This window comes from Lygodium microphyllum, chromosome 15, assembly GCF_053477565.2.
Source record: "Lygodium microphyllum isolate KBCC chromosome 15, Lygodium_microphyllum_v1.1.10, whole genome shotgun sequence".
Lineage (NCBI taxonomy): Eukaryota > Viridiplantae > Streptophyta > Polypodiopsida > Schizaeales > Lygodiaceae > Lygodium > Lygodium microphyllum.
The window spans coordinates 58,435,256-58,457,644 of record NC_141149.1 but is presented as its reverse complement, the minus strand read 5'-3'; the positions used below and the strand labels follow the sequence as shown (position 1 = coordinate 58,457,644).

General features: G+C 45.7%; 1 protein-coding gene across 1 annotated transcript in view; it reads left to right on the top strand.

Annotated features, from left to right (window-relative positions):
• The window catches only part of LOC148024572 (cell division protein FtsZ homolog 1, chloroplastic-like), a 73,428-nt gene that overhangs the window by 853 nt on the left and 50,186 nt on the right, over positions 1-22,389 (top strand). The gene's annotated exons all lie outside the window — the stretch shown is intronic.

Below are 22,389 nucleotides of genomic sequence, written 5' to 3'. Positions count from 1 at the left end.
CTAAAAGAAAGAAGGTAGTTGAGTTCCATGTTTGCACAAAAGAATCTCTCCTCCTCCTCATCCTCTCAAAGTTGATGTATAGCCTCTCCCATCTCTTGCAAAGAATATGAATAATCTCTTCCAAATCCTAGAGTCCAGTGGAGACATCGTGGAGGATGATAGCATGCCTATGCCTTCTGGTTTAGATGAACCCAGCAATGACACTAGCAATCAACTTGCATTTGTGACAATGCTTCTAAGTCCATTGAGTTTGTGACCCCAACAATGACACTAGCAATCAACTTGCATTTGTGACAATGCTTCTAAGTCCATTGAGTCTATGACTATTCTGGAGTTGGGATCCTGCTCAAAAGTTGAACAGTAATGAGGAAACGATGGCTCTCCAAAACAATAATATATGTAATTGATACTAGCTTTATAGATGACGATGTTACAAAGATGTATCTCTTTTGGCAATTTTAAGGTTAAAAAATAGAACAAGGATGCCATAAAGACATTTCTTTGTCCTTTGCAATGTTAGAATGAGGATATCTAGGACATATCTAATGTTAGTGGACCTAAAGACTGGGTGGACATGGGAGGTTCCTAGTCTTACTAAAAAAGGGGAAAAAGGAATGGGGACACTTTTGTTAGTGGTGTGATGGCATGGCCATTTGTCATTGCATTTTTGCAGTTCCTTGATTGTTGGTTAGTGTTGTGCATGAAGAGGTACCCAAGTACCTCTTATACACGTACGTCACTTTAGGCAGTGGATATTCCTTCAATTCTTGTTTGCTCCCTTGAGCATAAGTGAGAGTGTCTCTTTCATCTCACTTATTTAGTCTTGATATGAGAGATTCGTTTTTAAGCCTAAGTTATACCTGCTTATAGTTGTTGGTTCCTATTAGTTGCAAAGATACCTTCTTTACCTTAATAGGCTGGATGAGCTGTAATACAACCAATAAGCTGCATTTGGCTGTGCTTTTTTGCAGAGTTTAACGTTGAGCTGCGTTTTGCATGTAAGAACTTTATTTTTTGCAAGCATATCCATTCTTGCCATGATGGGTAGGTTTTGAGGTGGATGTGTCAAACTTCAATTCTTTTGAGGTGCATGTGTCAAACTTCAATTCTTTAGGCTTTGTTTTCCCATATGAGCAAGGGCTAGTTGCATTTTTGCCTTTTGTTGTTTTCTCTATTGATAAGTTGTTTAAGGTAGTGTATGGAAATTGAAGATGTTGGTTGCTGGTAGTGCTTGCATTTTCACTTACATGAAGTTGTATATGGTTGTATTGCTCTTGACGGAGAGACTCCTGCATTTTGTAGATATGAAGCTTTCCTAGGTTGCATTCTAGCTTTCTTAGCTATAGGTTTTTATGGTGTGATCTCATTTTCACTAGCTTTGTGGACCAAGGAGGTAGCATTGTCTTAGTTATATGCATTGGCACTTGGGCCATTGTGACAAGACTATATAGGCAAGGTTATCAAATTCTTTCAGCCTACAAGTCTATTGCTACTTTAGGCATGAGTAGAAATATCATTGTAGTTGTGTTGCACTGTGGCTAGGCTAGAACTTGCGATAAGCCTTCTTAAAAGTTAGGGTCTAATCACGCTCTAATAGAGATTCATTTAGTCTTGATATTAGAGATTCATTTCTAAGCCTAAGTTATGCTTGCTTTTAGTTGTTGGTTCCTATTAGTTGCAAAGATATCTTCTTTACCTGAATAGGCTAGAATTAGCTGTAATACAACCAATAAGCTGGATTTGGCTGTGCTTTTTTGCAGAGTTTAATGTTGAGCTGCATTTTGCATGTAAGAACTTTATTTTTTGCAAGCATATCTATTCTTGCCATGATGGGTAGGTTTTGAGGTGGATGTGTCAAACTTCAATTCTTTAGGCTTTGTTTTCCCATATGAGCAAGGGCTGGTTGCATTTTTGCCTTTTGTTGTTTTCTCTATTGATAAGTTGTTTAAGGTAGTGTATGGAAATTGAAGATGTTGGTTGCTGGTAGTGCTTGCATTTTCACTTACATGAAGTTGTGTATGGTTGTATTGCTCTTGATGGAGAGACTCCTACATTTTGTAGATATGAAGCTTTCCTAGGTTACATTCTAGCTTTCCTAGCTATAGGTTTTTATGGTGTGATCTCATTTTCACTAGCTTTGTGGACCAAGGAGGTAGCATTGTCTTAGTTATATGCATTGGCACTTGGGCCATTGTGACAAGACTATATAGGCAAGGCTATCAAATTCTTTCAGCGTACAAGTCTATTGCTACTTTAGGCATGAGTAGAAATATCATTGTAGTTGTGTTGCACTGTGGCTAGGCTAGAACTTGTAATAAGCCTTAAAGCAATCGGTGGAATTGTCATGCTTGGAGGTTAAAAGTTAGGGTCTAATTACACTCTAATGTGTGGAGATTTAAACATTTTGGCTCGAGCAAACTTTTATTGGTATGAGTTTAGAAATGTGGTTGGTCCAGTCACAAAATCCCCAAGCTTTGGGTGAAATTTGGGGATTTAAGGCAAAAGCCCCAATTTATTTTAATGAAGTTGAGTGAAAATTGGAATCAGCTACAAAAATCCCCAAATCTTGTGCTTGTGAAGAGGGCTACGTGTGAACAGGAGGTTATTTATGGGGCTGATGCTAATTAAGGTTGGGGGCAATGAATGTTTTAATAATAAAATTGTCCAACAAATTGGCAAGACACATGCACAACATGCACAAACAAGGTGTTTGAATAGCACTGACAAGACGAGAGCTATCGAGGCGTGCACAACACAAGCAACATATGGAATGGGTTGTCATGTCTATTTCAACCCAACGCAACTTGGGGGAAGCAATCATGACTAGAACAACAGGTGTGATGACAAAATGGTCAGTGCAAGCAGTTCCAAGTTGCGGCTGTTAATGGAAAGCTTGTCAAGGATGAGACAGGTTCTGTTAGAAGCAGCAGGGCACACACTTGACACAAGCAAGCAACAACCAAGAGTTGGGGAGTTGGCAACTACACCAACAATGTGGCTTAAGCTATCAGACAATAGCAGGCAAGCAGGAATTGTTTGGCAGCGATGTGCAAGATAGCCAGTAAGAAAGAGAGCAACCAAGCTCAAGGCTCAACAATGACTGCAGTGATGGCGGTGGCTGAGAGGTATGGCTCTAATACCATGGCAAGGTTAGGGTCAGCAGCATGCGCATACACTCACAATGAACAGGTGAACAAAAAGAGAGTAGAGTGCTAGAATCTCATATTCACTATGTAAGAACGATATGAAAGTACAATCCCCAAAGACTAAGATACCAAGTACCACATGCACTGACAGGTGTTCACACGAGCGAAAAACCCTTCTCAAGCTAGAAGGTAAATGGTACCCATAGATAAGGGAGTGTTCATAGTAGAACTTCATAGGAATACAAAAGGAGTAGTTTGATATGTCCCAATGATCCTCCTTGGGTAGAGAAGGAAGAAAGGGCACCTGTACAAAAGATGCCATCATAGGCATCCAAGGGCCAAAAGGATGGGCCCTATGGGAGACATAAAGAGAGGGAGGAGGAGATGGCTGCTCCGATCTATGTGACATGTGAAATGAGGGTTCTCGTGGATAGGAACCTTAGCCTGGTTTAAAAATGCTAGTCCTAAAAAATGGAGAGACATTCTAATAATAGTAAGTTTTGTGTTTTGGCAATCCTTATGTAGGGGGACTTTTAGCAGATAAACTTGGGGCTTTTGTGAAATTTGTCCAAATCCATCGACATTGAGGTGAATTATACCTTTAACATGAGCATTTGTGGACATTGGAGCCTTTTCAGCTACAAAATTTCCTTCGCCATCATCAATTTTGCAAAAAATTATAAGTTTTTTGGCATTTTTTGAACTTTTTTATATTGCTGCCCTTATAGATACACATTTTGCAACAACTGTTGTGAAAAATTAGTTGTATGTAGCAAGCAAGGGTAGGTCAAAATGATTTGTTAAATATGTTTGGGGACTCAGATAAATTGATGGCACTAATTATCCCATGTGGCCATACATGATGAAGCATGCTTTAGTTGCTAAGCTGCTTTGGGGTTATGTACGTGGTTTAGAGGTTAGGCTTGCAAGGCCCACTATACAAAATGCTATAGTTTCATCTAGTTCATCCATAGTCACTAGTGCATCTCCTGTGCTAGCCCCTCTTGCATCTTCCATTGTGGATTAGTTGAGAAGGATGGGTGTGATGCCCAAGCTTATGCTGTGATTGCACTCTTGTGCAAAAGACAAGTTATCCCCGCATATTTTGTTGCTCACCGCGGGCAAGGATGCTTGGGATTAGCTTGCTTCATTGTATTAGGTGCGCAATGAGGCTCATGTAGCCTGTTTGTGCAAACAGCTTGAGATGGAGCACATAATAGAGGGTGATTTAGTGGATGCATACATTACATGCGTTAAGGACATAATGGAGTAGCTTGTAAATATTGATGAAATAATTCATGATACCTTTGTTTTTTCTACCATCTTAGCTGGCCTACATGATACTTATCAGGGTTTTGCCACTACTTTGTGTTTATGTGCAAAAGGAGCACATTTGATATGTTGGTGTCATTGTTATTGCAAGAAGAGCAATCACATGTGAATCACTCTTCCATAAGTTTAGAAAATCAAGCATTTGCAGCCAGCCATAGGAATAGAGTGAAGTCATGGCAGCCATCAAGCTCAAAGGGTAAAGGCAAATTAGCACTTTCCATGGACTCTTCAAGCACCAAGGAAGAGGATACTAAGAAAAAGAGATGCAATTATTGTTGGAAAAAGGGACATTTATTGAGGAATGCAGAAAAAAGATTGCAAATTGGAAAAGAAAACAATCAGACATGAGTGTTACTGAAAATTGAGCAAGTGTGAAGGATGCAATAGCACACGTAGCAAGTTTGGTGAAACTAGCCTTTCTTCTCAGATAGGGTGGTAAATAACCTAATTAAGCACTAATTTCTAATTACAGCAATCAACAAATAAACATAAATTAAGATGCACAATTTACCTTAACAATCTTAGACAATAGATACCTTGTTGGCCCCAAAATGGTGCCCCTTTCAGTATTTCTTTAACCTCAATTGCTAATGGATGTATTACAAGCCGAGATTCCATGATCTCCTTGGCTGATCCCAAAAGTCCCTTTGTTGATCCAACAACTAGTAAATAAATTGGGCAATTTGCCCCTTGATTTACACCTAGGACTTGCTCTGATTGAATCCCAATTGGCCAAATGCTGCCCCAAATTTACAATGGATGGCTGGGCATCTGAAATCCTTGACAATACAAGAAATTGCAAGTGCTGATTTCAATGTATGATGCCTTATTCTGTTGACACGGGTCTTGAGGTAGTTTCACAATAGAGATTCCTCTACTGTTCACCAATTTTGGTTGAGATCTACTCAAAATGGTTGAGAAATGCTGAGATCTCCTTTGAATATGTTGGAGAAGGTGAGAGAATACCAAGATGAGAGAGAAATCTGATTTTCTTTACGAGAAAATCGTAAAATGTGCATGTTGCTTGCTCCAGCATGCATTCAATGCAGTCACTATTGCCAGGTATCTCCAAAGTGACGTCACTTGATTAGCAATGCTGTTGCTAGTCCTTGGAAGGTGCCTCCCTGCTATCCCTTGCTTGTGGACGCCCCTAGATGGCTGTCTTCTGCAACAAATTGCTGTTCACTGATAAAAAAATAGACTAGCAACTTCTTCTCTTCCTCTTCGAGGTTGTAAATTGATTGAATGGTTGAGACCCATCCCCCAATAACATTTTCTTAGTTTACATGGGCATTTTTGCCAAGTGGCAGCCTTCTAAACCCATTTTCAGCATTATCCAACCGTTTAATTAATTTTTAGAATTAAATAATCTTAGAAATTAATTTCAGCTCTTTTGACCCTACTCAAAAGTAAGGTCATCTGCAACTTGGAGTGGTCCTTGACCTTTGTTGATCCTTAGATTGGCATTAGTTAATTAATTAATGCTAGTCCCTAGTGTCACCATTAACGCTTATTGACTGAACAACTATTTGTCTCACGAGGATGTGAAATTTTAAGATGCTATAATCTTACCGATAACATTTGATTAAGTTATTAATCAAATGTGCAAGGTGGTTCAGCACATGTGATGTACATGGTAGTTATTTCATGGTAACAAACCAAGGATCTCGAGGATGTAGTGGGTATCAAAGGCAAAAGTTGTAATAAGTTATACCTTATAGGTACTAGGTAGTACTTGGTGTTAGATTTGGGCCTGGACCAATTTATTGGCCACAGTAATGTCAATGGTGACATTAGAGACTAGGCATTAATTAATTAACTAATACTAGTCTAAGGGTCAATAATTGCACAAGGATAGTTGGAAGACAAATTGGCCTAGCCAATTTAATTATTAGTTGGTGAAAGTAAATTTTGGAGCACTAGAATAATTATTCAATTAATTTTCAGAATTAATATTCAAAAAATTAATTTAATAAGCTGAAAATGTTAAAAAATGAGATTAGAAGGTTGATACTTGGCAAAACTTGCCTATGCAAGTGGAAAAAACGATTTTAGGGCATAGTGGAAGTCTATTTCAGCCGTTGGGAGAGAGGAGGTTATAAGAGAAGAGCAAAAAGAGGCTACTGATGTGATTTGCAGTCACTAGGGATCAATCTTAGAGCAAGTGACAGCATTTTGGAGCCCTCTAGGAGTAGGTGACAACAACCCAAGGTCCTTTTGGTGCAGATGACAACATATAGGAGAGGACAATGGTTTTTTAGTGGTCCTAAGCTCTAGGTGACAGCTTTCATAGCTGTTTGAGCAGGGCGACAGTAGCTTTTCAACGTTTCTTGTGATGAAACTCTGAAATTTCTCTCTCTATGACATTTTTTCTCATCCCTCAGCCATTTCTCAAGTTATCTCAGCATTTTCTAGCAGTTTGAGCTATCAAAGAAAGATATATTAGTAAATCTCTATTGTAAGTCCTATTTACAACAAAAATTAGGGTTTTAACAGCCGCCTCGGGATGCAAGCTCAGAATTGAGGACCTAGGACTTGAATTCCAATAACTGAAATTTAGAAATTTGAGGGAGATTCAAGAGGCTAGCTAGCCAATATCAGATTTGGGACTGAATTTATTTTTAAAGGAGTAGGGTGAAAGCCAATTCTCAAGCAAACCAAGGGGCAAATTGGTTTGGAGGCTTGTTGGTCAGTCTTGATAGTAAGAGGCACTTGGATTAGTAGAGGAGATAAAAGGATCTTAGTTGTACTCCTTCCATTTGCAATACAAGATGAAAAAATACTGCAAGGGGCACCAATTTTGGGGCCAACATGGTGTCCAATGTCTAATTATTAAAGTGGTAAAGTGTGCATTTTCAGTTTATGTGAATTCTATGTTTACTGTAATTAGTACTTAATTAAGTTATTCACCACCCTATCTAAGGAGGAAGATCGGTTTCACTGTTCTAGTGTCAAAACTGACACCGATTGACCATTGAAACTCAATTGGCATAACTTGTCACAACTTTTGCCTTTGACATCCATTGCATCCTCGGGGTTCTTGGCTTGTTACCATGAAATAATCCGCCATGTGCATCACATGTGCTAAACAACCTTGCACATTTGATTAATATCTTAAATCGAATGTTAATGAGACTATAAAACCAGCTTCCTCCTTGGAGAGGATGGCAAATAACCTAATTAAGCACTCATTATAACAATCAACAAATAAACATAAATTGAAATGCACAATTTATCTTAACAATCTTGGATAGTAGACACTGTGTTGGCCCCAAAACTGTTTCCCCTTTCAGTATTTCTTTAACTTCAATTGCCAATGGATGTATTGTAAAGAAATACTCTGACACAGAAACACAAATAACAATCGTACGACAAAGCATAGACTGGTAAAAGAACATAGTTAGGTTTAGGGTAACTCAGAGACAATGAATAGAAAAATTAACTGAAGTGATATAACTGTTAGCCTGCTCTTTATCATTCTCAGTCTGCCATCTCTTGGTTGTGAGCTCCTGTCAGAGTTTGACAGGAGACAGAGGAGCTCTGTCAGTCCTTTAGTGGCTGTTTTCATCAGTCCACAGCCTGCGGGAGACACACAGCCCATACTGGGCTGTTTTTGTGCTGTCGGCCCAGTTTTCTGGGCAGGTCGGCCAGATCTGGCCAAAGTCGGCCAGATCTGGCTGGTCGGCCAAATCTGGTCAGGTCAGCCAGATTTGGCAGGTCGGCCAGTTTACTGGCCTGGGGGCTATATATAGCAGCCCCCCCAGTCATTCCAGCATTGTATTCTGCAGGTACAGCACTGTCTCCGTCGTCTCCCGCTCCGGCATTGGTGCTGCCATTGCTTCCAGTCTGTTCTGGTGCCCTCACTGACGCTCCGGGCTGCGTGCAGGGACTGCTCTGTCCATTTCAGTGTATTCAGCATTCATCTCAGTCAGTGCAGACTTTCTTCCTTCATTCCCTGCTTTCTCTCTCCTCTCCTCTGTGTTCGTGTTCTTCTTCCGTTGCGCACTCTCACATGGTATCATCGCCTGATTGAGAGCACGGAGGACATACCTTCTGGAGAGATATACCTTACTGCTGCTGCCATTTGATCAACAACTGCCCAGGCGACTTCTTCTGGAGGCTTTTCAGCCTGCGTTTTTTGTCCACGCTGTCTACAGAGGCTGCCACGTCATCCAGCGACCCAACAGCCCTGCGTTTTCCACCAGGCTGTCCCTCCTGCTGGGCGACTCATCTACAGCCTGCGTTTTGCTGTTCTGCTGGTCGCTTCCACTCCAGGCGGCACATTTCCTGCTGGCGACTTCTTTCCTGGCTATTTCCTGGTGCTGGTGGTCTCTTTTCTGGTATTCGTCATCAGTTATCTTTGCGTTTTGCAGATCCAGGTGTTTGTAGGCATTCTCAGCCTGCGTCTTGGTGGTTGGTGACCACACTGCTGGTCATATTTTGACATCGGCACAACTTTCTTTGGTATTTTGCAGATTGGAAGATGTCTTACCAGTTTTCAGGCTTTGATGACTCAAAGGATGAACTTCTTTCTCATCATTCCTCTGAGCGGAGGCGGGATTATCATGAGGTTCGACGTCGGGAAGAACCTCCTCGCACTCGTCCTTCTTCAGTCCATGCATCTCAGAGGGTTCCATCTACTGCGAAGGTCTCTTCCGTGAAGACTGCTTCAGATGCGCGGATGCCTTCCTTGATTCCCTCTATTCAGGTGCCGATTCTCCCTTCCTTTCCGAAGGAAGATAAGTTGGATGGTTCCAACTACTCCCTCTGGTCATGCAAGGTGGCCTGCATCCTAGATACATTTGACCTTTGGGAGCTTGTTTCTTCACCCATTGACCGTCCCCCCGCGGATTCGTCCGATGGCACCTCTATGGACCGTGCAGCCTTATGGGATAGGCTCAACTCTCGAGCCCATTCCTTTCTTTTTATGAGTCTACATGATTCCGTTCTTGTACATGTTCACAGGTTACAGACTGCGGCGGAAGTGTGGAAGAAGCTTGCGTCTTTGTATCGGCACAAGACGCTTGCCCACAAGATTTCCTTGGAGAAGAAGTTGCGGATGCTCAGTCTTGCTGATTCTCCTTCCAAGAAGGAGCACATCACGAAGATGGAGGATATGCGAGGCGAGTTAGCCTCTCTTGGTCGTATGATATCGTCTGAGGATATGGCGATGATTATGTTGACTCAGCTGCCATCACCCCGTTATGATGTCTTCTATACCAGCCTCATCACCTCGAGGACCTGTGAGACACTCCTATGGGAGGAGCTTTCCCCGCTTGTCTTGGAGCATGACGAGCGACTCAAAGAGGTGGGAGCCAGTGGCTCCACCAAGGCATTTACGGCCGGCACAGGTGGCGGCAAGAAGAAGAAACGAAAGAAGGAGAAGGCCAAGGACAAGGAGGAGGAGGACAAGAAGGATGCGAAGGAGAAGAAGCCTAAATGTCCCCATTGTGGGAAGGGCACTCATCCCGAGGAGAAGTGCTAGCAGAAGTATCCCCATTTGAAGCCTAAGGAGAAGGACTCAAAGGCGGCCCCAGCCACAACAGAATCTGCGTTTGTGCATGTCTTTGTTGAGGAGGATATAGCCTTAGCTTCTACCACACAGGAGAAGCCTTGGCTCGTCGACAGTGGAGCATCTTCATGACATTCCGTCAGGATTGGCTTCAGGATCTTCGTTCCAGAGGGGGTACAGTCACCATTGGTGACAACTCTACAGTCCCTGTTCGAGGCGTGGGGACTTTACCTATGTTTTCTGACAGGCGGTCTTCCTCCGCCAAAGTTCTCTATGTTCCTGATTTGGGTTTTAACCTATTATCTGTGCATGGCCTTACTCAGCTAGGTACCCAAGTCATTTTTACACAGGATGCAGTCACAGTGGAGGATGCTTCTACAGGTGATGCTCTTTGGACAGGTACACAGGAGGGTGGGCTTTATACGCTCACAGCCTTGGCTGCGAGGACTTTCCATGAGCTTGGGCTGCTTTGGCATGCTCGGTATGGTCATTTGAACCTCGATTCTCTTCGGCGGGCTTCTAGGAGGAAGATGGTGGAGGGACTTCCTGATTTCCCTCCTCTTCACACTTTGTGCCCTAGCTGCTTGAGAGGCAAGCAGCACAGGTAGCCTCACCCTCAGGTTGTTTCTAGGAGGGCTACTTCTCCGCTTGAGTTGGTTCACACCGACCTTTGCGGACCTATGGGCACGGCCTCCCTTGGGAAGGCCAGGTATTTGATGCTGATTGTGGACGACTTTAGTCGTTATGTGTGGCCTTATTTCTTGGAGTACAAGAGCGAGGCGTACTCCCGTTTCTGTGAGTGGCAGGTGTTTGTGGAGACCCAAACAACTTCCAAGGTTCGTGGCGTTCGAGCTGATCACGGTGGCGAGTTCACTTCTCACCTTTTCTCTCAGTTTTGCAGGGATCATGGTATTCGGGTGGAGTATTTCCATCCGAACACACCATCAGAGAATGGTGTGGTGGAGTGTGCAAATCGGACCATGGTGGAGATGGCCCGATCTATGCTGGAGCATAGGAGTCTTCCTCATTTCCTTTGGGGTGAGGCGGTGGCTACAGCGGTGCATATTCGCAACCTCTCTCCGACTTCGGCTTTACAGGACATGACTCCTTATGAGGCTTTCTTTGGGAAGAAGCCTTCCGTGTCCCATTTTCTCATCTTTGGGTGCGATGCTTTTGTCCATGTGGACAAGAAGAAGAGGAAGACGAAGTTCGACTCTAAGTCGAGAAAGCTTATCTTCGTGGGTTATAGCACGACCACGAAGGGATATCGGCTCTACGACCCGACGACGCGGAAGGTTGAGGTGAGCAGGGATGTGATCTTTGATGAGGCTTCGGCCTCTGAGGATCCGATTGATGGTTCCATTACAGATGTTTCTTCGTCATCGACGGACCACACTACCCCCCCCCCCCCACACACACACACACACACACACACACACATACCTTCTCTACCTTCTCTTCCTTCCAGGATACCCCTTAGCACCCCCCCTATTCCTCCTCCTTCGGCTTCCCTTTCCCCTTTGGTGGATGTGACTCCGTCTTCTACGAGCTCTTCCACCGACACTTCGGGATCTTCACGGGATACATAGCCTTTTTCTGATGCGGAGGATCTCCCTTCATTCGGTGAGGGGGAGTCCCTCTCCGATTTGGGTGCTTTGCAGGTTCCGGAGACCCCCCGGTCTTCCTCACAGCAGCAGGAGTCTCTCAGGATTCCTTTATGGTATCGCCGGCTCATGCAGGATTCAGGTGTTACTCACTTTCCTGCTTCTTCTACAGGTCCACGTCGCTCAGCACGTTTACAAGCCCAGCGGGATAGTTCACTATGTGTGAACTATGCTCTTATGTCACAGATTCTTCAGGATTATGAGCCTTCCACTGTGGAGGAGGCTCTTGCATAGGATATTTGGAGACAGGCTATGAAGGCCGAGCTCGATTCCATCGAGCGAAACCATACTTGGGTGCTTGTTCCGCGTCCCTCGAAACGGAAGGTGATAGGTGTGAAATGGGTCTTTAAGACCAAGTATCTTGCAGATGGCTCCTTGGACAAGCATAAGGCTAGGCTTGTTGCCAAGGGTTTTGCACAGCGCGCAGGCTTGGATTACTTCGAGACTTTTGCTCCTACAGCCAGGATGTCCAGCATATGAGTTCTTTTGGCTCTTGCTGCTCACCACCGTTGGCCTGTTTATCAGATGGACGTCAAGTCTGCTTTTCTGAATGGCATTCTTGAGGAGGAGATTTATGTTTCACAGCCTCCTGGTTTTCTTGTGCAGGGGAAGGAGAGCTCTTTATGGCCTGAAGCAGGCTCCTTGTGCTTGGTACCAGAGGATTGACCGCTTCTTTCTACAAAGTGGCTTTGCGCGCTCCGCTTATGATCCCAATCTCTACTTACAGGTTGTGGATTCTCTTTCTGTGTTCCTTATCTTGTATGTGGATGATCTTATCATTACAGGGAGCGACACTCAGCAGGTGGAGCATACTCGGTCCATTCTTCAGCAGGAGTTTGACATGACGGATCTAGGGATCCTTCACTTCTTTCTAGGCGTGGAGATCTATCAGATGGCACAGGGCATTTTTATCTCGCAGCACAGGTACATCTCCGAGCTTCTTTCGGAGTTTGATATGGCTGCGTGTCGGCCTATCTCATGCCCCATGGACCCAGAGTCCAAGCTTTTGACAGATGGAGTTCCCCTTACAGATGCCACTCGTTACAGGTGCCTTGTCGGCTCTCTCATCTGGCTGCTTCACACTAGGCCGGATATCTCTTTTGTGGTGGCTTTATTGTCTTCTTTTATGAAGACTCCTACCCAGGATCACTGGCAGGCAGCCTTGCGGGTTCTTCGCTATTTACAGGGGACTTGATCCTTCGGGATCATGTATGGAGATGGGATTACCCTTTCTGGATGGAGTGATTCTGATTGGGCAGGTGGTGTGGATTCGAGGCGATCCACTACAGGTTATGCTTTCACCCTTGGATCCGGTGCTGTCACTTGGAGCAGCAAGAAGCAGCCTACTGTGGCCCTTTCTTCTACAGAGGCTGAGTATCGGGCCCTATGTTCAACCGCTATGGAGGCAGTTTGGCTCCGTCGCTTATTAGCGGAGATTGGCTTTTCCCAGACCAGACCTACGGAGCTGCGCGTGGATAACCAGAGTGCTCTTGCTCTGGCCAAGAACCCGGTGTTTCATGCTCGCACGAAGCACATTGAGGTTTAGTATCACTATGTTCGAGAGTGGATCGTGGATTCGGAGCTGGTGGTGGTCTATTGTCCTACGGCGGCTAATGCAGCTGATCTCTTTACGAAGCCTTTGTCTCAGGCTTCTTTGCTTCATCACATGCGGTTCTTGGGTCTTCAGACCCTCCCAGGATCTGAGAGGGGTGTTAGCCTGCTCTTTATCATTCTCAGTCTATCATCTCCTGGTTGTGAGCTCCTGTCAGAGTCTGACAGGAGACAGAGGAGCTCTGTCAGTCCTTTAGTGGCTGTTTTCATCAGTCCACAGCCTGCGGGAGACACACAGCCCATACTGGGCTGTTTTTGTGCAGTCGGCCCAGTTTTCTGGGCAGGTCGGCCAGATCTGGCCAAAGTCGGCCAGATCTGGCTGGTCGGCCAAATCTGGCCAGGTCGGCCAAATCTGGCCAGGTCGGCCAGATTTGGCAGGTCGGCCAGTTTACTGGCCTGGAGGCTATATATAGCAGCCCCCCCAGTCATTCCAGCATTGTATTCTGCAGGTACAGCACTGTCTCCGTCGTCTCCCGCTCCGGCATTGGTGCTGCCATTGCTTCCAGTCTGTTCTGGTGCCCTCACTGACGCTCCGGGCTGTGTGTAGGGACTGCTCTGTCCATTTCAGTGTATTCAGCATTCATCTCAGTCAGTGCAGACTTTCTTCCTTCATTCCCTGCTTTCTCTCTCCTCTCCTCTGTGTTCGTGTTCTTCCGTTGCGCACTCTCACAATAACTGCTGAATATACAATGCTCATGCAGCAAACACAGTATGCAGTGAATGAATACTGAACTTTGAACGCCTGTATCTCAAGGATCAGGGCAAAGGTAATGAGCTAGAGAGTTTATCGTACTCTGAACGGACCTCGAATTGCAGCAAGGCAACCTCTGGATATTGAATAGTAGCAAATGCAGCAGTGAGAAGCTGGATCTGATGCAGATAGTAGTGAGGAGAGAGAAAGACTAAAACTTAGGCTGCTGGAGAGAGAAAATTGCCAAATGCAGGTTGCGACAGCTTGGCGACAGCCGCAAAAGCTGGCCAACAACTGGAGGAGAGAGAAAACTGCCAAACGAAGGCTGCAGATGATGTGGCATGCAGTACAGCAATAGGTCTGTGTAGGAACAGTGGTCGCATGGTTGGATCAGCTCCAAACTATGAGAAGAGGGCTGGAAATGAGGCGTCAACTGATGTAGACAGCAATGGTCAACTTCGGCTGAGATGTCCTCTGCGAACAGGGTGTGGGCAACAAACTGAAACACTTGAAATCTACAAAAACGAGATTAAGGGCTGAATGTGTGAGAGTGCGCAGCGGAAGAAGAACACGAACACAGAGGAGAGGAGAGAGAAAGCAGAGAATGAAGGAAGAAAGTCTGCACTGACTGAGATGAATGCTGAATACACTGGAATGGACAGAACAGTCCCTGCACGCAGCCCGGAGCGTCAGTGAGGGAACCAGGACAGACTGGAAGCAGTGGCAGGACCAATGCCGGAGACGGAGACGACGGAGGCAGTGCTGTACCTGCAGAGCATAATACTGGACTGACTGGGGGGGCTGCTATAAATAGCCCCCAGGCCAGCAAACTGGCCGACCAGCCAAACTGGCCGACCAGCCAGATCTGGCCGACTGCCCAGAAAAATGGGCAGTCAGGGCAAAAACAGCCCAGTTTGGGCTGGAACAAACCCAGGACTGCATACTGAACAAAAATGTCCTGACAGAGCTCCTCTGTCTCCTGTCAGACTCTGACAGGAGCTCACAACCAGGAGATGATAGACTGAGACTGAAGAAGAGCAGGCTAACAGAATGGAGGGCAAAATACATATTTATAGAAAGTTTGGGCCCTCCAAGTGGGTTTGTGATTATGGGACACAAAAACTCTCTAGGATCACGTTTCTTTTAAATAAACAACGTTTCTTCATTAATTAAGCCAAATTTGGGGCTGTTTAAGTAAAGCTAATATTTTTAGCTCAACATGTATTAGAAGCCAAGATTCCACGACCTCCTTGGCTAATCTAAAAGCCCCTTGTTGATCCAACACTAAGCAACTAAATTGGGCAATTTGCCCCTTGATTTTTACCAAGGACTTACTCTAATCGGGCCCCAACTAGCCAAATGCTGCCCCAAATTTACAATGGATGGCTATGCATTTGAAATCATTGACAATACAACAAACTGGAGGTGTTGATTTCAGTGTATGATGCCTTATCCTGTTGGCACGGGTCCTGAGGTGGTTACTAAATCCCAATTTCTGCAAAACTTTAGGATTTACGGTAGAGATCCCTTTACTGTCCCTCAAATTTGGCTGAGATGTGCTTAAAATGGCTGAGAAATACTGAGATCTCTTGAGAATGGGTTGGAGAAGGTGAGAGAACGCCAAGGTGAGAGATAAATAAGTTTTTCTTTGTGAGAAAACCCTGAAATCTGCCTGTTGCCTGCTCCAACTTGCATTTAATGCAGCCACCTATTGCGAGGCACCTCCAAAATGTTGTCATCTGATTAGCAATGCTGTTGTGAGCCCTTGGAAGGTGTCTCCCTACTGTCCCTTGCTTGTTGAGGCCTCCACATGGTTGTCTTTTGTGGCAAATTGCTGTTTTCTGATCGGAAAATGGACCATTAGCTCCCCTCTCTTTTCCTAAGACTATAAACCGATTGAATGGCTGAGACCTAGCCCCCAAAAATGTTTTCTCAGTTTGTATGGGTACTTTTGCCAAGCGGCAGCCTTATAAACAGAATTTTCAGCACTATCTAGTAGTTTAATTAATTTTTAGAATTAAATAAACTTGAAAAATAATTTCAGCCCTTCTGACTTTGCTCAAAATTAAATGTGCCTATCTAGAATTAAATTGGTTAGGCCATTTGCAATTTGGAGTGGTCTCCAATCTCAGTTGACCCTTCAATTGGCATTAATTAATTAATTATTGCTAGTTCCTAGTGTCACCACTGACACTTTTTGACCAAACATGTGTCCTAGGGTCAAAGTTGACACCAACTTACCACCAAAACCTAGTCGGCATAACTATCAGGACTTTTGCCTTTGACACCCACAACATCCTCGAGGTCCTTGGCTTGTTACCATGGAATCATTGCCATGTGTATCACATGTGCTAGTGCTAAACAACCTTGCACATTTGATTAATTTCTTAAATCAATTGTTAATAGGACCATGAAACAAGTCTTCCTCCTTGGACAGGGTGGTGAATAACCCAATTAAGCACTAATTGCAACAATCAACAAATAAATATAAATTGAAATGTGTAATTTTTCTTAACAATCTTGGATAGTAGACACCCTATTGGCCCCCAAAACTGGTGCCCTTTTCAGTATTCCTTTAATGTCAATTGCCAATGGATGTATTACAAGCCAAGATTCCACGATCTCCTTGGTTGATCCAAAAGCCCCTTGCTGATCTAACAATCAACAAATAAATTGGGCAATTTGCCTCTTGATTTTCACTTAGGACTTGCTCTAGTTGGACCCCAACTGGCCAAGTGCTGTCCCAAATTTACAACAGATGGTTGGACATCTGAAATCTATTACAGTACAACGAATTGTAGGTGCTTATTTCAGTGTACGATGCCTTATCCTGTTGGCATTGTTCCCGAGGTGGCCGCTAGATCCTAATTTTTGCAAAAATTTAGTGTTTACGATAGAGATCCCTTTGTTGTCTACCAAATTTGGTTGAGATTTGCTCAAAATGACTAAGATCTCGTGAGAATGGGTTGGAGAAGGTGAGAAAACGCCAATGTGAGAGAGAAATTTGGATTTCTTTGCTAGAAAACCCTAAAATCTGCATGTTGCTTGGTGCAACTTGCATTTAATGGAATTATGTACCACGAGGCACCTCCAAAATGCTGTCACTTGATTAGCAATGCTATTGCCATCCCTTAGAAGGTGTCTTTTTGCTATTGTTCATTGCCTATTGAGGCCCCGAGATGGCTGTCTTTTGCAGCAAATTGTTGTTCTCTAATCAGAAAATGGACCAGCAACTCCCTCCTCTCTCTTCTCAGGTTGTAAACTGATTGAATGGCTAAGACCTAGCCCCCAAAAGTGTTTTCTTAGTTTGCATGGGCATTGGCATTTGTGCCAAGTGGTAGCCTTCTGAATCCATTTTTCAGCATTGTCCATTTTCAAAATTAAATAATCTTGAAAATTAATTTCAGCCCTTCTGACCTTGCCCAAAATTAAACGTGCCCATCCATAATTAAATTGAATAGGCCATTTGCGACCCGGAGTGGTCCTCAATCTCTATTGACCCTTAGAATAGCATTAATTAATTAATTAATGCTAGTCTCTAGCAAGGTTGTCAGGTATGAAATATTCGATACGGTATGGTACGATAAATACGGTACTAATTGGTACCTTATGATTTTATAAGGTATGGTACAATATTAGTATGAAAAAATTAAAAAAAAAACTTGGTTATTTTGGATTATAGATAATAGAACATATGTTTAGAGCTTAAATAGCAATGTCACTTGAGTTAATAGGATGAATACATGAGGATAACAAGGAAAAACCTCACGCACAACATGCGCAATGCGTTGCTAGAAGACAAATAGGAGTGTATATGTAATACATCAAAGAACAAAGCAAAGTTGAGGGTGGATGGACAAACATGCTCTTCATTCTTTTGTGTGTGCGTGTGTGTGTGAGACGCGAGAGAGAGAGAGAGAGAGAGAGAGAGAGAGAGAGAGAGAGAGAGAGAGGAGCGAGAGAGAGAGAGAGAGAGAGAGAGAGAGAGAGAGAGAGAGAGAGAGAGAGAGAGAGAGAGAGAGAGAGAGAGAGAGAGTTGGGAGAGAGAGGCAAATGGCGCGCAACAGCACGCCGTTAGCGATGGCGACCCCGTCTGCGACCTGACTGCGGCCGCGACTGCTTCGCCTGCTCGTCCCGGCCAGCCCGTCGTCTCCTGCAGCCATCGACATCGCCTGCGGGACCTGTTCGTCGCCGCCCTGTCCGCCACGCCCCGTTGCCCTCGCCTGCAGCCCCGGTCACTACTGCCCCCGTCGCCTGTGCCACAGTCGCCTGTGCCCCCTCGCCTGCAGCCCTCGTCGCCTATGCCCTGTCGCCCTCGCTTACAACCCCCGCCGCCATCGCCTGCAGGCCCCGCCGCCGTCGCCAGCATCTGGCGCCTGTTGCCTGCGGGCCCCGCCCTGCCGCTGCCTGCCTGGCGCCCGTTGCCTGAGTGCCCCGCCCTGCCGTCGCCAGCATCTGGCCACCTGTCCTGCCGTCGCCAGCATCTGGCGCCCGTGGCCTGCGTGCCCCGCACCCCAGCCTGTCTGCTCCTACACGGTGACAGGTAAATCTCAGTTTTCATTAGCTCTCCTTGCCAAGCACACCCCGGGACAGCACCTCTGTACAGAAAAAAAGGAAAAGCGAGAGAGCAGGCAAAAGAGAGGGTCAGTCCTCCCTCGAGATCAACTCATCAGATACGATGGCTGGTTTGGATCTTGATTTCATAGATCAAACAGTGGCCGCACTGGGCCCGGATTCTGATGCGGAGGAACCTGAGGATATGGTTCCGTGCAACGAAGAGCTGCCCCCTGGTCCCGACATCCAGCCGGCGGGTAAACGTACCAAGCATGCTTCGGAAGAGATAGGCATTCCTCAGGATCGGTCCTATGCTCAGGTTGCCTCGGATTCGGTGGACTCTCAGGAAGTGGACTGGGAACATTTGCTGGAATTTGCAAACACCTTGCTTGGCGATTATGTTCAACATAATCAGGAAGCCTTCGCTGACTCTGCACCTGATGATGTGCTGGATGCCACAGTGGACCCAAAAACTGTCTTACGCTCCTTTTCGGTATTCTATGATCGCGCTGTCATACTCTTCTTCACTGGGCGAATCCCGTTGATTTCCCGTATTCGCCAGTGGTTGCAACATCTGTTACAAGGGGAATGTGTGGAAGAGATTTTTGTTGGCTCCCGGGGTTTTTTTGAGGTCCTGCTGAAATCAGAAACGCACCGTGCTGCTCTTCTGTCTAAACTGCCTTTGTTTTTTGATCGCCGGTTGGTTCATGTGGTTCCATGGCGTCCAATGGCAGATTTCCAGCGTCTGCTGCAACGTGAATGCCCGGTCTGGGTCGAGGTGGAAAACTGTCCGGCTGTTTATTGGCCATTATTGAAGGATGCTATGGCCGCTGTGGGCACTGTTCTGGTCCCTCCCAGTCTCCGGGCTGTCAATCGCAACCGCTTGTGTATGCTCTGGGACACTGCACGAAAAAGGCCTGCCTGGTTACGCCTCAATTGCTCTGGCATGCACCCATTACACTTTCGCTTGAAATGGGGCAATTTTGCAGGGCACTGCTTCTCCTGTGGACAGTTGGGGCACTTTATGGCCGAATGCCCGGAACAGCAACACACTTCCCAGGATGGCCATGCTGTGCCGCCCATGGAAGATATGGTGTGTGATGCCCCATCGCTGAATGCTACCCATCAGCCCCAAGCTTTGGCCAAAGGTAAACAACAAGTTGCGGGTCTGGATTCCAGCGCCACTAATTGGGTGGAAGTACGTGCAAAAAAAGGCAACAGGGTTGCTGCGGCCATGGAGAACAATGCGTCTACTACATCACAAGATTCCATGCGTACATACATGCGCAGGAAGGAAATGCAGTCTTCTGAGCGCTCGGCCCCTGCTATGATTTCCTCTGCCCCCCTTCATCAGCCCGCCAGGAAAATGTATTCGGATCGTTCAAAGGGGCCCTCTGCTAAGCTGGCATTTGATACCAGAGGTAATGTCATTACCCCCTGGGACCGTCGCTATCCCCGTTCCATCTCAAAGCCAGCAGATATCCCGTCTACTTCCAAATCTGGTCCGCAGAACTCTTTTGCAGTGTTGGCGGACTTCTTGGACGAGGGAGTTCTGGACATTCTTGCTGACAAGGTCAAGGCGAGGCAAGCAGTGCCTCGTACCTGATTTTGTTTTGAGTATACATGAAAATCGCCACGTGGAATGTGCGGGGAATTTGTTCTCGGCACAAGCAACATGCTATGTGGACTGTATTGCATGAAAATCAGTGGGATGTCCTGTGCGCTGTTGAGCACAAGAGTCACGATGAAGCCGGAAAAGTGGTAGATTGCCATGGTTTTAGATTATTTTATGCTGGGTCACAGCCCATGCATTATTCGGGCGTGCTCATGATTGTCCATGACAAATATCAGCCTGTTCTAATTAAAAATGATGTTCATGGCCGTTTTTTGGTGATTGAAATTATATTCGAAGGGGAAATCTTATGGCTACTTGGCCTCTATGCTCCGAATGATTCCGTCTCTCGTCGGGCGCTTTGGCAGACTTTGCAGACCTCTTTGTCACTTGGCAGACGGGGCTTCTTCATGGGGGATTTCAATATGTGTGTGGATTCTTCCCAGTCCACGTCGCAACATTCGGTGATGGATACGCCGGAAAGTCGTATGTGGCAGTCGTTGGCTCTTCACGTTCTTAAGCAAGACCTTTGGTCCTGGCTACACCCGTCTGCTACAGGGTTTACTTTCCATTCTGCCCAGTATGCAACAACATGGTCGAGATTGGATCGTATATATATCATGCAGAATGATGATTTTCTTCCTGAGATGCTCGAAATCAAGGTGTTGCAGCAATATGCCTTGTCCGACCATTTCCCGCTGCAGCTGGAGCTGCTTGCACAACCCATTGCCCCGTTCAAGCAATTTCTAGGGAGAACCCCTTTGCGTTTCAATTCGTCTTACCTGAAGCATGCAATCTTTCAGGGCTATATGCAGCAATTGATTGACAGATTTCTCTTCGACTTCGCTTCTCAGGGCACTGCGGCATTTAAACGATTGCTTTCTAATGTGCAGCGGGTTGCTCGGCAGTATGGGATCCACCATGCGTCGCTTTCTCGGCAGCGTCGCAAGGCAGCCGAGGACATACTGGCTTTGGTTCGTTCCCTGCTGGTGGACTCTCCGGATGATGCGTTTCTGCTAGCGCTGGCCATGCGGGTGGCGGATCTTCTTAAAGAATTTCAATTGCAATCATATCAGCAGGCCAAACTGCGACATCTGACAGATACGTTGCACGATAATGCATGTCAAACCCATAAGTTCTTCCGAGCTCTTCACGCCTCTCCTGCTAGGGAGAATATGACCAGACTCGAGGATGCAGAAGGTCACCTTATCATGGACCCGCAGACTATTGTGCATATGTGCAGGAATTATTTCCGTGACCTTCTCGGCACCACTTCGCCACCTTCAGATCAAATCGCCCAGGCCCGTTCGGGTTTTTATGACCTGGTCCGCAATCAGCTACCGCAGGACGTGCAAGCTATTATGGAGTCCGATATTTGTGAGGCAGAGGTTATGGATGTCTTGTTACATTTGCCCAAGGATAAAAGCCCGGGTTGGGATGGCCTCACCAATGAGTTCTTTGAAGCTTTTGCTACCCAACTGGCGAAACCATTGCAGGCTTTGTTTCAGCAGGTGTGGCAAACCGGGATCATGCCTGCCTCATGGAAAGAAGGCCTTATTAAACTACTTCCAAAAGTCCCCTCGCCATCTAGGTTGACACAGTGGCGGCCCATTTCCTTGATGGGCTCAATGTACAAAATCTTTTCCAAAATAATGGCGAATCGACTTCACAAGCATCTCCCGGCCATTGTGCATCCTTTACAGTATGGTTTCATTAAGGGCCGAAATATTCTGCACAATGTATTGAATGCTCAACTAGCTATTGATTATGCACGGCATTCGAACCAGGAGGTAGTACTGATTCAACTGGACCTGGAAAAGGCTTTTGACTATCTGGATTGGTCTTTCGTTGCTGAACTTATGTCGGCTATGGGCTTTGGTCCCCGGATGTCTCGTCTTATCTACACCATTAGCGCGGCAGCGTCTTCGCGAGTCATGCTGAACGGAGGTGTTACCGAGCCATTTCTACTTGCCCGTTCTGTCAGACAAGGATGCCCTTTGAGCCCGCTATTCTTTGCCCTCGCGACACATCCAGTTCTTTCCATGTTATCCCATATGGTAGCCTCTTCTCAGTTGGCCGGTCTGTCGCTTCCTTCAGGACAGCACTTCATTAGCCAATCCCTGGCGGATGATACTTTTATGATTTTGCGTGCGGACAAGGACAACCTCAAGCGCGCATTGGATGTTTGGGGCATCTTTGGTCAAGCCTCCGGCCTTCGCATCAATGCGCTCAAATCAGCCATTCTTAGCTGCACGGAGTCGGATTTG